The 17,505-nt window shown below is 35.0% G+C and overlaps 1 protein-coding gene across 4 annotated transcripts in view; it reads right to left on the reverse strand.

The window, feature by feature from the left end:
* The window catches only part of LOC5565778 (proline-rich extensin-like protein EPR1), a 115,409-nt gene that overhangs the window by 96,721 nt on the left and 1,183 nt on the right, over positions 1-17,505 (reverse strand). The gene's annotated exons all lie outside the window — the stretch shown is intronic.

Genomic DNA, 17,505 nt, shown 5'->3' on the forward strand with positions numbered 1-17,505 from the left:
AGCAAAGGCAGAATATTGTCGCATTTCGACGGAAACTTTTGAGTGGAAGAAGTGCAAATTTTTACTTACAACTTGTCGGTATTTAGACACACCGGACTAGATATTATTTTGACGTTCTAAAGATACCATAATAATTTCATCAATTCTGTGTTTTAGATGCTATTTTCATACAGATGTATCATCGAAAAGATAAGTTCCAAAATTTCAGCAAATAATGCAAATACAGTCGACTCTCTACATCTCGATATCTCTCCCTATGTCGATGATTTTTCTGTCCCTTCATTTTGCATACATTTTCACTCTCTATATGTCGATTAGGGTGATTCAAAATTTAAAAATGTTTCCCATATGTTCCTTACTATAAAAATAGTGTTCTGTGAAATTTTCAGCTTTTTCGGTGGTGATTTAAAGTAAAGACGAATCGAAGCCAAACTTCAAATTTTTAAGAGCACGGACCTGGAGAACCAAACATCCGTTTAAGGGGACACGGGAGACCGTATTATTTTCCCTATCTTTTGTCTCACTTTAACAATTATCATCAAAACTTTGTGGAAGCAAATTCGAGTTTTACTGAACCGATTAAACTGAAAATTTATTGGGTTGTGCACTACACATATAGAATCATAGTGATATATTTTTCGCATCGATATATGGAGTGGTTATTGGGATTTGCTTCTTCAAATGGGTAGGGTGATTATGATGACGTCCCGTGCGGCCTTAAGCTGAAAACTTAATCGATTGGTCACTAGCTGGCGGTGACCAATCGATTAGGTTTTCAGCTCAAACGGATGTTTCGTTCTCCAGATCCGTGCTCTTGGGACCCAGATAGCCGTAGCGGTAAACGCGCAGCTATTCAGCATGACCAAGCTTAGGGTCGTGGGTTCGAATCCCACCGGTCGAGGATCTTTTCGGGTTGGAAATTTTCTCGACTTCCCAGGGCATAGAGTATCTTCGTACCTGCCACACGATATACACATGCAAAAATGGTCATCGGCATAGTAAGCTCTCAGTTAATAACTGTGGAAGTGCTCATAAGAACACTAAGTTGAGAAGCAGGCTCTGTCCCAGTGGGGACGTAACGCCAGAAAGAAGATCCGTGCTCTTGAAAATTTGAAGTTTGGCTTCGATTTATCTTCACCTTAAAGGTGGCCCAAAGACAATGTGATTTATATGGAAAATACTATGGAGAAACTTTGCGAGATGTTCCAAACATGCTGGTACTATTATGTCAGTACAAACTTATCATCCCATAGTGAAAACTCATTATTTAAACCCTAATAAATAATGTTACTGAAGAAACAAGTCTTTTTTGAATTATTTGTGTTTGGGATTTTGTAGATGTTTGCAGGGCTGTAATTCCATATGAAGCGAAATACCGTTTTGATTCATATTACGGACACATAAGGCCTTTTTGAAGTATAAGTCATCTAAAAACATTAAATGAAATCATTGTATAAAATACCTCAGCGTTATGGTATTAGAACATGCATGTTTCAAACAAAAAAGGTGTTGATTCAAAAATCCATATAGGATAGTTATGCTTTTAAGTCAAGCGTAGTGGACATTTGAAACTTCTTCGATTTTCCATATAAAATGATGAACTTTGTAAGCTCAGATCTGAGTTGTTTATGGACCGATTTGTATGAAATTTTCATAGCACATAGGAAATAACCTGAATTCTGATATATAGTTTAGAGAATTTTTTTCATTCACGAGATCATAAGTAGTGGGGCCTTTCTTAGCCGAGCGGTTAGAGTTCGCGGCTACAAAGCAAAGCCATGCTGAAGGATGTCTGGGTGCGATTCCCGGTCGGTCCAGAACCTTTTCGTAATGGAAAGTTCCTTGACTTCCCTAGGCATAAAGTATCATTGTACCTGCCACACGATATACGAATGCGAAAATTGCAACTTTGGCAAAGAAAGCTCTCAGTTAACACAGTTAACTGTGGAAGTGCTCATTGAACACTAAGCTGAGAAGCAGGCTTTGTTCCAGTGAGGACGTAATGCCAAGAAGAAAAAGATTCATAAGTAGTAAAAATTTGACTAAAGTAACATTTTTGACGAAAAATTTATTCGATTCATATTAAAAAACATCTTCGCCAAGTTTGTTTTATTGGTTTAAATGTCCTGCATGTTGTGAAAACTTTGCATAAAGCGTTCCTTGAATAATTCAGATCTAAGCCTCCAATGTTGACCATTTTGTAGGTAAAATCGAAAAATTGGCAAATGTATTGTCCAATACACAATTGATGCAATGTTCAGAGCCGCAACACTGGCTGAAGCAATCGAAGTTGGAGCAAATCTATGGATTCGGTTATAGATCGTTGCACGCCTGACATAACCTCGAAACTCCATATAAAAAATGTCATTTCCAGCAGTGAATGTCAATTCCATATAAAAAAAAGTTATCAATTCCAACAATGATTTTCAAACAGCAGGAAAGTCAATTGAGCGTGCTGAAAGAGCACGGTAAAAAATCATCACGTTAGTATCAATAGATCTTTTCTTGGATTTGCAGTACTGGTTAATCTTGACAATAGCAAAGGAACAGTACTTGAATTCAACGTTGCATGTTATTGTTTGAAAATAAAAAAAAGTCCAAACAAACGTATCTGCTCAACCCAGATTTCACCCAGTCAAGCGGAGTGCAAGCCTTTTATCTTAGTTCGACACAAACTTGCATCTAGAGGATCTTGTTTCCCGGATTTGAAAAATCTATTTTTTTTTTGCTACAATATATGTCGTATTAATGTTCTTCTTTCTGCAAAATTTCGGACAATTCGGCCAAGGAAAACCCCATGCCAAAGTGAATCATGAAAGTGTCCAAGTATTTCTTTACCCTAGTGGAATTTTAAAATTTGATTTGACGAAAATATTCTCAATAGTTGATATGTAGAACTAATTAGGTACATCCATGATTCACTGCCGACATAAGCAAAGAGGATCCATCCCACTTTATTTAATCTAAACGTGTTAATCAAAAAACAAGTTAAAACAGAATTACAAAACATTCTTCTATCGCAAGTTTTTTAGATATAGTTTTGAAATGCCTTCATGGCAATTTCGCTACAGACGTTTAGGAATAATCCTCTTTCTTGTCGCGTTTATATCAGTTTACTGCCGCTCGTTTTATCAACATTTATTCTTATTTCATCATCCCCTTTCCTTCAGGTACTTTAAATCTACTGTATGTAAATACAGTAAAATTTCCATGAGTTGATGTTTCTCAACTGGATATGATCTCATGTAACCGTATTATCAAACTTTTTGGCTTATTATGATGGTCCCACAAACAAATTTCTTATGTTTGTTTGATCTATAACTTGATAAGTTAGTTTCTTCAATATTGATCATGGAGCTTCGACTTAAATGCAATCCATCACACCTACTTTAGATTGAAATATCTAGCGGATGTTCCATCTTATGACCACTACTTTTACTCTAACAATTTCCAAAACTTCGTGATTCATATGAGACATTGTAAAGGTTTTTGCAAGCTTCTTTTAAGAAGTCATCCAACTAAGCATCTTCCCATTCCTCAACTATCACAAACAAGTGTCAAAGCAGCTCCTTATTGCCGAATAATACAAAAAACGCGTCTAACAGTAGTGTGGTTTCAAATCTCTGTAATTGGGTAAAGAAACCATACGAATGCAGCCTAATCATGTTAACACAGCACAATCCATGAATTCCCGAGATTTTCGAAAAATTTCCTGGGATCAGGAATTTTCCAGATCCTGGGAAATCATGGGATTTTTGTCCCGGGAAATTCCGGATAAGATCCGCTACTTTCATCTGTTAGAAGAGGTTGAATTGAACTCAATTCGAGTCAACGAAATAACGGTGCTGTGTACTTGATGCGTGAAACGTCGAATAATTTTACCCTGCAGGGTATAGGAAATTAAATTTCAAATGCTCATATAAAATTAACTACAGTAGTTATTAAAATTCTTATTAGAATATGTTGATAGACTTTTGATGGACATTATAGGCATATTATTATGAGTTTCATATTTTGATTCCATAGCTTATCAAAAGTCAAACTCCGTACACTTTACAGAATTCGAAAAAAATGTTTTGATTTTTTTAAAGCATTTAAAAATTGACTTCCTATGCTTTACCATGTAAAGAAATCGGAGCTTCACGCATAGGGTCAACTGTGGTAATTTCCTTCGTCATCGCGAATATGCTTCTATAACCGGCTATCAATGATTACTTTCACAAAAGAGACATGATGTTGAAAATCAAAAAAAAGTAGAGCTAATCCAAAGTAAGAACTCTTTAAATCATAGTGATTGGCGTTTTGAATTAAGTCAAGAATTTAATCCCTTCAATCGAACGTGATGATTTTTACCGTGAGAGAAAGAGAAGGAGAATTTTTCGTGACATCACCATGTACGCTTCTATGTATTTACATTTTTAATATTTTAAACCTGCAGTGTTCGTTTTTGAAAAGGTAAAAAGGAAGATCTGTTTTTGGTTTTAACAGGACACAACGATGGAATAATTTAAGATTATTTGTCAAATCATGTACTTCCCATTAATTATCAGAACTTCCAATGTGATGGATTTCCTGTAAGCGCTGATGTTTTTCTAGGCAGTATTATCCAAAGGACGCCAAAGGACAAATATTATTTTCTTCCTACTTGTGTTAATGGAAATTTTCTCCTAATGCGTCCAAGACCCAACAACAACAAATAAACCATAAACCTTCAAGTAGACATTGTATAATGATGAGAGGGGCTCCAATAAATTTGTCAAAAGTATCCAAGTATCCTGGATTCATGTTAGATAAAAACTTAACTTTTCAAAATCACGTTTGCAATGTCTTAAGAACAAGTTTTTGATCTTCAAACAACAAGATCGGCCATATTGTATGCTGTCCCAATATGGACCATCTATTGTAATAGTACGAAAATGGTTTGGTAAGGATTCAAAATAAAATTTTGAAGATGATTCTTAAGTTGCCTCCATGGTATAATTGAGAATTTCAATGTTCCCAAGGATACCAACATGAGGGTTCAAAATTCTGCCAAAATTCCTCATGGTATCCAGCTTTTTACGCTAGCTATAAAACAACAGGGGGTGATTCGATTTTGACATTTCTTGCCTTCTGATTTTAAAGTTTGGTCAAAGTCGGCAATTCTTTGAGGTTGTTGATTCGGTTGTCAATAATTTTCGCACTGTTTCCACAACATTTGTTTTGCAGCTGAGTTTGCTTAGAATTCAAGTATTTGAATATTCATTATATAACTATTTATTAATTACTTTTCTTATATGATTTTAGGCATCATGAAGAAGACCTTTAAGCTAAGATTAAATATGGCAAAGGCAAAAATATGGAATCCTACCTGCAGCAAACTTATTTAAATAACTTTAAGCTCCATCGTTACATCTAACCGCACAACCATCTCGACTGGTTTTGCTTCCACGGGCAGGAACCCCTTTCCACGGACCACATTTATATTATAGAAATAATTTGCGGGTCAAATTGTACAAAATAACTGGAGAGCAATTTGTAAATATATAAATAATAAGTGTTCAAAACTGGGCTATCTCAATTATATCATAAGCTACGGAACACATTGATTATTCTGATATGATAGGCCTTTAACCACACCCAATTAGAGGTTTTTCGGGTATCGGCTTTTTCATTAGCTACAGAATTGTGGCTGTGCTTGCGTGGAGTAAATTAAATGGTTCAAAAGCTCATTTACATAAGTTATCAACCAAAAATCGTCATATAGTTGGGCACCAAGCGGGTAATCTCTCAATAATAGCACCTCAAAAAGCATCAGTCTGTTGAATTGCCTTCAGAAATCTATCACTCAGAATAAGTTCACCTCTTGTTTTTCAATTAGCTTAGGATTATGTTTGATTCCTTTGATGTCCGTATATTCTCAATCTGGAAAAAGGAAATAATTAGAATGAAATAGGTAATAAGTTTTCAATCGTTGTTCTCAAAACACAAAAGTGAAAACTTTTTAGGTTCCAATGTCAACATAACTGTATTTTTTTCTCAACAAGCTTACTTTGATTCAGATATAAAAATTATAGCGAATGCAAGAAGTTTCAGAAAGGAGTGATTCAAAATTTATAGCATGCTTGCGTAAAAAGCTGGATAGTCGAGATTTCTCAAGATCCCACTGCATTCTGATTCTTAGAATACCGCTGAAAATGGCTATGATCGTTTAAGAAAAATCCTGTTAAAATCTCGTTGCAAATTCTTAAAATTTTATAAAGACCCCCCAGATAACCAAAATGTACGTATAACGAAATCACCTGGAGGCTTTGTATGTGCAACATTTCACTTAGGGTAAGGTGGGGCAAAAGTTCGACCTTAGTGGTATAATCAAAGTTTCCAGGAAAACAAGAGCAGTTGAAACAAAACAAATACCATACAGTGAATCCTCAACATATTGGCTATAATTTTGCTGAACTAACTTGTGTCAAAATATTCACTCATTTTTAGTTATAACAGTTTCGAAATTGATTGTCTTAAACGAACTTTTGCCCCACCGGTGGGGCAAGAGTTCGAATCTAGTGTGGGGCAAAAGTTCGCTGTTTAAAAAATAAGATATCGATACTTTTATGACAGGCATACTTCATACCAACCGAAACCTTAAGTTTGCTGAAAAATACACACTAAATTTTCATCAAAAAATTACCCAAAACAGGGTTAATTAAAATATACTCAGAAATATCAGTTTTTCGCAAAACTAAGTGAAAATATAAAGTTTTGGTGACTTTTTTTTGCACGATCCGGCATTTTTTGCTAAATTTGAAGATAATATGTGTATTTTAGGCAATTTGAAAATTTTTAATTGAGTTTATACATGGGTCGAACTTTTGCCCCGCTGATTCGAACTTTTGCCCTACTATGGGCTAAAAATTGATTCCAAGTATTTATGCAAAAACTAATACACCTCAAAGCATCCTTATGGTAGGCCTAGAAACGCCCTTATAAAAATATTGAAAGAGATGTTATCTTCATTTAGTTCCATGCAATATTCACGTCGAAAAACAACAAATAGCCATAACTTTTCCAAATCTCAATAAATTTTTATAATATTTGGAGTGAAAGTTTCTTACTTGAATAGAATTCGAGCCACCATGACATTTATAAGTTTTGTTTTGAATTGAGCTATACATCCTCCAAAGAAACTCTTGCCCCACTCGAACTTTTGCCCCACTTTACTCTATAAGATGTCGCGAAAAGGCTTTCTACGTACAAAAGTGGAGGCGATATGCGTGCATACCCGACCAGACGGAAGAAACAAGATTATAACAGAATGTGTTCCCCTGATATGATTTTTTTATATCACCAGCTGTTATAAAACATGTATCGTTAGTAGTTAAAATAACAAAAATTCTAACAAAATTTGCACCAAATTAAACTTAAAAATAACAAACTCTGTTACAATTATATCAAAATTATTACAGACTGTGTTGCAAAAATGTTACAAAATAACAAAATTATTGCAAACTATGTTTCTGTTTATGACATCGGATGTTATTTGCAACAAACTTATAAATGCGATGTCAAAAATATAACAAATGTTGTTATAAATGTGTTACTATATATATAACAAGTTGAGTACAAAGCCATCTTGATAGCAAAATTTTATCAACTTCTGTTATTTGTAACTGCTGCTGATAGGAATGTGTTATAATCTTGTTACGTGGTTCTGGTCGGGTATGTATATAATGTGATGAATAATAACATACAATGCGAGTGTATAAATATTCTATCGTACTAACCTGTGATCTTATGCGACTTAGCTTATGATAACAAATGTTGATTTGACAGCTGCTACGGATTGATTCAACTTGCTTTGTACGAGTGTACGGTACGAACAAAATGTACAAATGAACTCAGAAAAGAAGTGTTTCATGCGAAGAAGCTCATCAATCTGACGAGTATATCCACGGTGTTTTGCGAGTATGATGTAATAAGTATGAATAAACGAGTTGAAACGAGAACTTTTATGCGATTTCTGGTTGTCTGGGCCGGTTAGTCATTCTCTGGTAACCACTAGGAATCTCCAGAACCCGTTGCGAACCCACTAGAAAATCTCAGGCTACCTTTTGGAATCTTTGGTGTGTCACTAGGAATCCTAGGATTATTTCCAGTATGCTCAAGAATCGGCTGGAATTCTCATGACAAAGGTAAGAATTCCAAGGTCCTGTGAAATTGATTCCGTTTGAGAACTAAACTTCTAAATTCCATTACAGAAATTCATTTAAGGAATCTCTTAACCTTTCGGTCGTCGCGTGAATTTTTGTAACGCGAGTAGTCGCGCGTTGTACTTTGTACAACACCCTTGGTTTTGCGAATATCTCAGGATTCTGACCACTTAGAAAGATGACGTCTTCGGCAAAGTTATTCAGTAGCTCAAGGGCTATCATTATTTTAGCCAAGAAATTCGAAATTTTGCCACTAGGCGGCGCTAGTGAGCATGAAACTTTTGTATCGTAGATCTCAGGATCCTGACCACTTAGAAAGATAGCGTCTTCGGTAAAGTTGCTCGGTAACTTATGGACTATCATTATTAGAGCTAGTTGATTCAAAATTTTACCACCAGGCAGCGCTAGTGAGTATAAAACATTTGTTTTCTCAAATATCTCAGGAGCCTGATTACTTAGAAAGATGGCGTCTTCGGCAGAGTTCTTCAGTAGTTCAAATTATTTCTTTATTTGTTCGAGATTTTTTAAAATAATGATAGTTCCTGAGCTCCGAACAACTTTGCTGAAGCTGCCTGTCTAAAAAGTCAAGATCCTGCAGTATCCGAAAAACAAAAATTGTATGCTCACTAGCGCCGCCTGGTGGCAAAATATTTTATTTCTTCCATCAAATAATGATAGTCCTTGAGCTACTGAACTACTTTGCCTAAAACACTATCTTTCTAAGTGGTCAGGCTCCTGAGATATCTGCAAACAAAAGTCTCATGCGCACTAGCGCCGCCTGGTGGCAAAATTTTGAATCAACTAGCTCGAACAATGATAGTCCTTAACTTACTAAACAACTTTGCCGAAGACGCCATCCTTCTAAATGATCAGGATCCTGATATATTTGCAAAACAAAAGTAAAACTTCCATGCTCAATAGTGCCACCTAGCGGTCAAATTCCGAATTAAATGCAGTACCATCAGATAGCGCTTCACATCCAGAACAACTTTTCTAAAGACCTCAAGTTTCTATATTATCTGGATTTTGAGATATACCGATTTCAAACTGTGGTTTACTCGAACCGTATATAGTGCGTTCATTATTATGCGACTTTCATGTACATTTTTTGATTTTACCGCATTATAAAGGGTCATACTGTAAATAAAAACCGTCGAGTATTATTCTTAAGAAGATTCTTGAGGAATACATTTTGGTTTGGTGTCGATAGATATCTTTGTTGCAAAATGATAGCATATAAATCACAACTGTTGTACAAAGTACAACAGCGCGACAGCCCGAAGGTTAATTGCAGAGGGGCATTGACGAGAATCAAAAAAAGTTTATTTCATAATATTCGAAATGTTGACATACATACAGTTATTCATGAATGAAACTATTCCATTACATTCAGCGGTCTGTAGCCCAAATGAAGAACCTTGATTTGGTCTATAGTATGCTCCACCATGAACTGGTTATGCGCTGGCATAAGGTTCAATTTTTCGTGGAAAATTTTGTTGCTAAAAAGGTTATATTTTATATCAATTAAAGAGTACCACTTTCGTTACAGGTACGACCAAAGCTGCAATTACCTACCGTAATAATTTGTTGCTTCGTTGCGTAAGTAACGAAACGAGTGGAACGCAAGGAAACATGAACGTTGGATGGCATTTTGTTTGGCGCTCCGAGATTGGACACTGATGACACGATTGTCAGTGAAGCTGTCAATACGTGCCGGTTCCAAAGAAATTATGAAGAGCAGTTCCCGTGTATTTTAGTCACGGTTTCTGTCCCATCTCGTACGAACAACCTACGTAGTAAGTGCTCTCAAACCAGCTGCGCCGGTTTAGTTAGGTACACGCTGTTTGCTTAAAAATATCGCGTTGCCGAAAACTGTTTTCTTCTCTCAATTGTGTGTTGTTTTTTTTTTCTTCGACGGTTAATCGCATGCAACCGGCGGCGAGATTTGTGTGCAGCTCCCAAGTGTACGGCGCGAAAACTTTTCCTGTTTTAATTTCTCAAATTTATTCGATCGTGTGTTCTTTTCTTACGCTTTTGCAATTTATTTCTCGTATAACGATCAAATGTGTCAGATCGGTCGCCACCATATCGTTGCCTCGTGCAGCTTCCTAAAACAATTGATGAACCCGCTGCCGACCGAGTTGCCGTCCCGATCCGAAAGGAATTACACAATCATATCACCCAGAGATATTAAGGGGATTCACTTAACAGCGTAAACCACTGCGTAATTCATACTGAATTGATTATTTAAACATTTCATATAATGTCAATGAAACGTTTCAGAATCTTGAAATTCAATGGTTAATCAATCAAAGAGCGCCTTGATTTATCTGACAAATGGTAACGAGAAAACTCCAAACAATCAATCATTATCCTTATTTTTCTTATGAACGGTTGCGAAAAATTGCTGAGAATTAAAGGAAGGACATTAGAAAACTGGGGCAAATAATGATAACCAATAGGAAAAACTAAGTAATAAGTGTTATCTGAGTTTTGACGAAATAAGATATACTGAATCGGGATTAAAATAAAACTATAACAGAGCTTGTTACAAATCTATCTTCTTCATCTATCTATCTATCTTCTTCTATCTATCTATCTATCTATCTGTCTATATAAATAAAAATAGAATGGCGTTTGTATGTCATGAAATAACTTGAGACTAAGTCAACGGATTTACCTGATTTATTCACAGCTAGGTTCTTTAAGCGTTCCGACGTGTTACTGTATGTAAAAAGTCGAAGAACTTCACCGGAAATTCTAGAAAAATAGTGGTAGGAAACTGACACTTTTGTTGTAGAATTTTGTTCCACATTATTAAACAGCCTACTTCGGTACAAAACAAGGTTTGTCGGGTCAACTAGTTAGATATAATTTAAAAAAAGTTAGGGTAAGTGTTCCCTTAGTTGTGGGTGTTCCTATAGTTGCGGTAGTGCCGTTTTCACTGATTTCATTAAATTAGCTACAGAACCGACACTGCCAATCGACGTATTGGCTTGTTGATACACGAAATATTTGAAAAGAGCGTTCAAATTGCTTTAAAACTGATGAAATATCTCTAAAATTGCTAAAACTGTTATTGCTTGTACCAATAGTTGCGGTAAAGTGTTCCTATAGTGGAGGATCCCATAAGAAAACCACGAATACCGCAACTACAGGAACACAAATTAAAAATATACCGCAACTAAAGAAACAGTGAACCAATAGTGGAGGTATTATTTTTCACTGACATGCCGTGGATTACTGCGATGAAATATTTTTTCTCATTAAGCCAATGGTCGTTACTTCCCGTTACAACATTAACATGTACATTAATTGCGCTTCTTGAATTTAGTTCAATAGTGCTTAATACCTCCACCATTGGTACATCTACCCTATATTGTCGTATTCTTCTCGAAAAGTTCCTCGACTGGTGGGAATCGAACCTACGACCCTCAGCTTGGTCTTGCTGAATAGCTGCGCATTAGGGTGCGGCTTATATTTCGAAAGTTCTCAAATAAATCTGAATTCTTCTGAATTTAAAACATATTAAAAGGAAGCCAAAAATATTAAGATTAAGAGGCGGTGAAAGCGACTTAAAGATCAATTATGAAATATGTCCTTTAGTGAAGTCTTCATATATTTGTTATTTTCGAACCATTCTTAGCATCATTCTCTTCAAAATTAAATTTATGAAAAGTTTTTACCATATCAAATTTGTCTTAAATCAATCTAGTCTTAGTTAACTATCACTGTTTTGTAATTTTTTCCTCTTTTTGCAAAACAATCATCTTTATGTAACCATAACTATATGAATAGTCACCCGATTCCAAACCTTTTTGCATGCTTTTTAAGTAGATTAAGTTATTTTAAAACTGTGTATACAACAAATTCAAATAAAAAATGTTTAGACTTAGTTTATTATGATTTTGAGAACATTCGAAAAATAAAGCCTACCTTACTTTGTGCAAGCGTTAAGTTGTAAGCTTGACACTATTCCGATTTCAGATATTTGAAATATTTTTCGTTTTTTCGTTTATGTGATTTATGATTTATTTTTGATTTCTTTAAATGAGTCACTGAATTGATCAAAAGAGTCGATTCACTTTCGTGAGTTACAAACGATTCGATTTAAAAATTTAATAATTTGCACATATCTAATCGATGATATTTACCATAAACGGATAAAAAAATCATATAAAATAATATTTCGAAGTTATGCATTTTACAGCTTAGGTGTACTTGAGGATCTCCTCCGACTCCTAACATAATTATTGTATGTTCTCAGACCAATATCCTTCAAAATGTCTGAATATGACAAAACTTGATCAACTGTTGATATTATTGAGGTATTTTTCTGCAATGCCTTTCTGATCGGAATCGATCCACACACCCGTATTGGTGACGACAGGTTTCGTTGGCAAGCTTGTAGCTGATGAACATTGGGCACACATGGGGAATGGTGCGCCATGCGCCTGCGTCGAGCCGGCTCCGCGTGAATTGCGTGCGTGGGTTGGAAAATATTGTTCAGTTTGTTTCGCGGAATTTCGAATATTCGAATGAAAATGTATGGCACGGGGTATCTCCTGCGTCTGGCGTGGCCTATCTGCGAGTGGGTGCTAATTGTTTTGACCAATAAATTGTAATTGTCCCGTTTCACGGTCACACGGACACTTGATATACATATATTTTAAGTTACTGATTAGGAAAGGGGTACTACTGTAAGTGAGTTGAATCATAATTTATCTACCAAATTCTGAGTGCTCTATATAGTGTTAAGCTGCTGGTTTATAACCAGAATTGACGGATATTCAGGTCAATATTCCATCAGCACTTCTATAGTTATGAACTGAGAAGAGCAGAGGCGCGTCCACGTTCGAACAATGGTCGGAAAAAAACGAAGTTTGACCAAAACTTGTTTTATCGCCTTAATCGATGAAATATGTAATCTTCAGGGGTTATTCACATATCACGTAACTTTTTTTTATTAGAAATACAATAAAATTGAATTTAAAAAAATTAATCTTTTTTTTGTAAGATCTAAGGATGCATTTTGAAGTGCAATATTCGAAATGGCGGCGACATGACGCGACTAGAGTTGTTTTTCATGTTCAAAATCATCAAAATTACTAAAGTGTAATATTGAACAGTGTTAAAGCTTCAACCAAGTATTTTTTCCATCTTCATGCTCGATACAAGTGTTGAACCATAAGCTTTCAGATAGTGCGTAACTTTGGGAAAATATTGCATTCCTTAAATATGCATTTTGTACTTTATTTTATTGTTACATTTTTCAATTTTTTGACGTCATAAAAGTCAAAGAAATTTCAATTTTAGTTAAATTTCAATTAAGAATAATAATAAGATAATACATGAAGTATATTTTAAAATGATAAAAACCATAACAATCTCCAAAAAAGTGTTTGGGTAGTTTTGGCCGCTCCTTTATATGGAGCCCGACCATTGTGCATGGGTAGGACAAACGTTGGCAAAAATTTTGTGCACAGTGAAGCTAATAAAAATTTTAACCTTATGGATTCCGAAACTGAAAATTGAAAGTTAAGGGGCTCAAACGCGAAGGGTATCAAACACAAGAATGCTTTCCGTCTCTACGAGGCTGCGACTGTGTACCTTAAAAATATTATATTAAAGATCTGATACCTAAATCCGTGAGGTATTTATGAGGAAAATCCCTAACTAACCTATGATAAACCCTGTGAAAGTTTTGAAGTCACCCTTAGTGAACAAGGACCTCCGAAAAAACTCCCAGACATATAAGGAAGTTTAAGAAAATTACATAGATAATATGCTAAGATAATCGAATCAACCCAATCACGGGATAGCATTTCGCAGAATTTTCTAAAGAAATTTCTCTGGAAAACATTGGATATAATCTCGAAAGAAATTGTGTAGGAATGATTGAAGGAACTATTGGAAAAATGGCTGTAGTATTAAATGGTGTAAAAACTTGAATAGACGTTTGAAGATTGCATGGAAATATTTTGAGAAATATTTTAAGAAATAATAGGAAAAAACTGAAGGGGTAATATTTGGATTGAATGCTGGAGAAATTCTTAGGAAAAAATAGATTTGTTCGAAGAACCCCTCAAGGATTTCCTGAGTCCCTGGGAGGAAACGTGAATTAATTCTTGAATAAGTGGAGGAATCCTTGTGAAAAATCCGTAAGCTATTTTTTTCAAAAACTCTTCGTACCTGCCACGCCACACGATATACACATGCAAAAATGGTCAATCGGCAAAGAATGCTCTCAGTTAATAACTGTGGAAGTGCACATAAGAACACTTTTCTGAGAAGCAGGCTTTGTCCCAGTTGGGACGTAACGCCAGAAAGAACAAGAAGAATATTAGTGAAAAAATAACTGGAGGACTCCAGGATAGTTTTGGAAAAATCAAAATAATGCCTTTGGAAATTAAATAAATTCTTCTAAGAATGCGTGGAAAAGTCGCAGGAAGAATTTTTGGGAGAATTGGCTGAGGCCTGTTGAACTCGATATAGGTTTCTGAAGGTTTCTCTGGAGCCTGTACAATTTTGCATCAGGATTCAATGCAAACAGAATAAGGAAAAAAGAGATGTTTGTGCACAGTGAGATTTCAAGAGAATTGCATTAAAATGGAAACCGGAAAATATCAGTGAGATATTGATGAACTCATTTTTCAAGGATTAACTAAGATCTAGTTCCAGAATCTAATAATCCCTCCCCTAAATTCAATAAAAAAGTACCGTCAAACGGGGCTTCTTTTGACATTATTTCCACATTCTTCAACTTTGAGGATTTGTAACTCTTAGAATTATTGAAAGATTTTGATGATTCTTGCATATATTTAAGTTGTATATGTAAGCAACAAATGTGCAAAATATGAGGCAAATCCATCAAGGAATTACAAAAATGCTTGAATAACGAAAAAACGAGTCCTTCAAGACAAAAAAGGGGCTACTTTGGACATTTTCACAATTTGATAATGAAATGGTTTTTCTTTATAAATTTCAAACTGATTTCAAAGATTATCGACCATTGTGATGTTATTGAATGTTTTTTGAATGATAAACATAATTTAAAATACTTGCAAAGCCAAGCTCGAAACAATTACACATATATAAAAAATTTCGGCGAAACCTGCTATTCACTATTTTCCGTTTGTTATATGAGACTTAAACTTTCAACTAACTCTTAAATGGAACTACCAGTTACGAATGCTTGATTTTTAAGTGAACGATGTAACTACCAGGTACTGCGATTTTTGATGAGTTATGTACAAAAACTGTCTTTTTTTATTCTTACTGTTATATGAACGATATACAGAAGGATCACATTTATATCTGTAACTTAAAAGTAATTTTCATTATAAACGCAATTAATCTATTAAAAAGAAATGAAAAAGATTGTAAAGAAGTAAAAGTTTGTAATATGCTTTAAGTTTCTTAGCAGTTCAGAGCTGGCTTAAAAGTAGTTTATTTTAGCCATTGAAGAATGCAACTGTTTTGTACTGCAAATTCATTCGAAATACGACGGAAAGTATTTTTTTAGTGATAATGTTATGATCTTGTCATTGGTAAGTATTAAAATATGTGTATTCTATGTCTATTCACGTTTCCAAATATTTATTTAATTTTCTTTTAATGTTGTAAAATATACAAACCAAAACATTTTAATAAAATAAAAGTCGCAAAAATAAGACCTTTGATCAAATATTTTAATATAACAACAATTTTAAGCAAAACAAATCACAAGATTTTTATGAAACATGACGATTTGATAGTTTTGTGATGCTCTCAATAACTTTCCACGACATGGAAAAAAATCATACAATGTTTGTATAGCCAATGTTTTATACCTTGTGAATATTTAATCGGGCTTTTTTGAAATGTTTTCATGTTTATCCTGTTATTGTTGATGTTGTTCCAAAAACAAGTCATGCCTAGTGCTGAAGACACAAAATTGCTCAGATTAATATTTATGGTGCAAATAAATTCAAAAGGTGAGTGTCCAAAGTAGCCCCCGGAATCAAAAGTAGCCCCGTCCGACGGTATAGTGAATTTATTTTGATGTCAATCTTGTTGTGATTTTGTTTTTGCGGAGTCGTGGGCAGGACAATCTTTAGATTATCCTACCTAGGTTTTTTTTTTGTGCGTAGTACATGTCCTACTTCTCCTATACCCACTTCCCGCGCCACTGAAGAAGAGTATCAGTGTTGTTGAGATGAGTTCTGTTTCATCTTGCTTGATACAATGTGTAATTGTAGTTGCAATTAAAATTACTTCAACAGTATTACTAAACTTAATATGACGGCTACAAAGCAAAGCCATGCTGAAGGTGTCTGGGTTCAATTCCCGGTCGGTCCAGGATCTTTTAGTAATGGAAATTTCCTTAACTTCCCTGGGCATATAGTATCATCGTATCTGCCACACGATATATGCATGGGAAAATGGCAACTTTGACAAGCAAAGCTCTCAGTTAATAACTGTGGAAGTGCTCATAAGAACACTAAGCTGAGAAGCAGGCTCTGTTCCAGCGGGGACGTAATGCCAAGAAGAAGAAGAAGAATATTCAGAATATGTAAAAAACTTGATACCCCTAAACAAGCCAATTGTTAGATGAGAGGCTGGTGTGCATCCTTAAGGAAACCTTTTTAGCTTCAAACGGTACAAGAAAATTAAAGAATTGAAAAACAAAAATAGAAAAGAATCTTAAAGTGTTGGGATATACTGCATTACGAACACATTATTGATTTTGATTGATTTTGTATTACAATAGGTTTTTACTTTGTGTTTAGGATTCAGCTAAACTGGATATTAACAAACAGATAACTGAAAATTATTTGATTATCAATTTTAAACATAGCCGAACCGTCGGGCATACAATCGTTTATAATATTTGAACTACGATAGTTGGCCTCAGATAAAAATTAAGGTGAGAAGGTAAGATACTCGATGTAATCTTTCACATCAGCGTTGGTGAAAACACTCGATATTCTTCCAAGATACAAGTTTTGAAAGAAGAACAATATTGAACACTGCTCATGGGCACTATCGGAAACCATTCCTTCCAAAAATATCTGGAATGGAGCGAGAATTGAACTAAACTAGCTCCAAAAAAAAAGTGCCTGAATTCCTGACAACACTAACCGTGCGGCCACGGAGTTTGTTTTTTTTTTCAATCAATCTAGATTGAAAATGATAATAATTTCCATGAAAGCCGAAATTACATAAAAATTTGAGTCAGACAAAATACAGAAGGCCGCAAAGTACGCACATACCGCCGGCGAATAATACAAGTACTACGCACTTCAATCATTGATCTATCAATGAAGGCCCATTTTCT

This window comes from Aedes aegypti, chromosome 2 (assembly GCF_002204515.2).
Source record: "Aedes aegypti strain LVP_AGWG chromosome 2, AaegL5.0 Primary Assembly, whole genome shotgun sequence".
Classification (NCBI taxonomy): domain Eukaryota; kingdom Metazoa; phylum Arthropoda; class Insecta; order Diptera; family Culicidae; genus Aedes; species Aedes aegypti.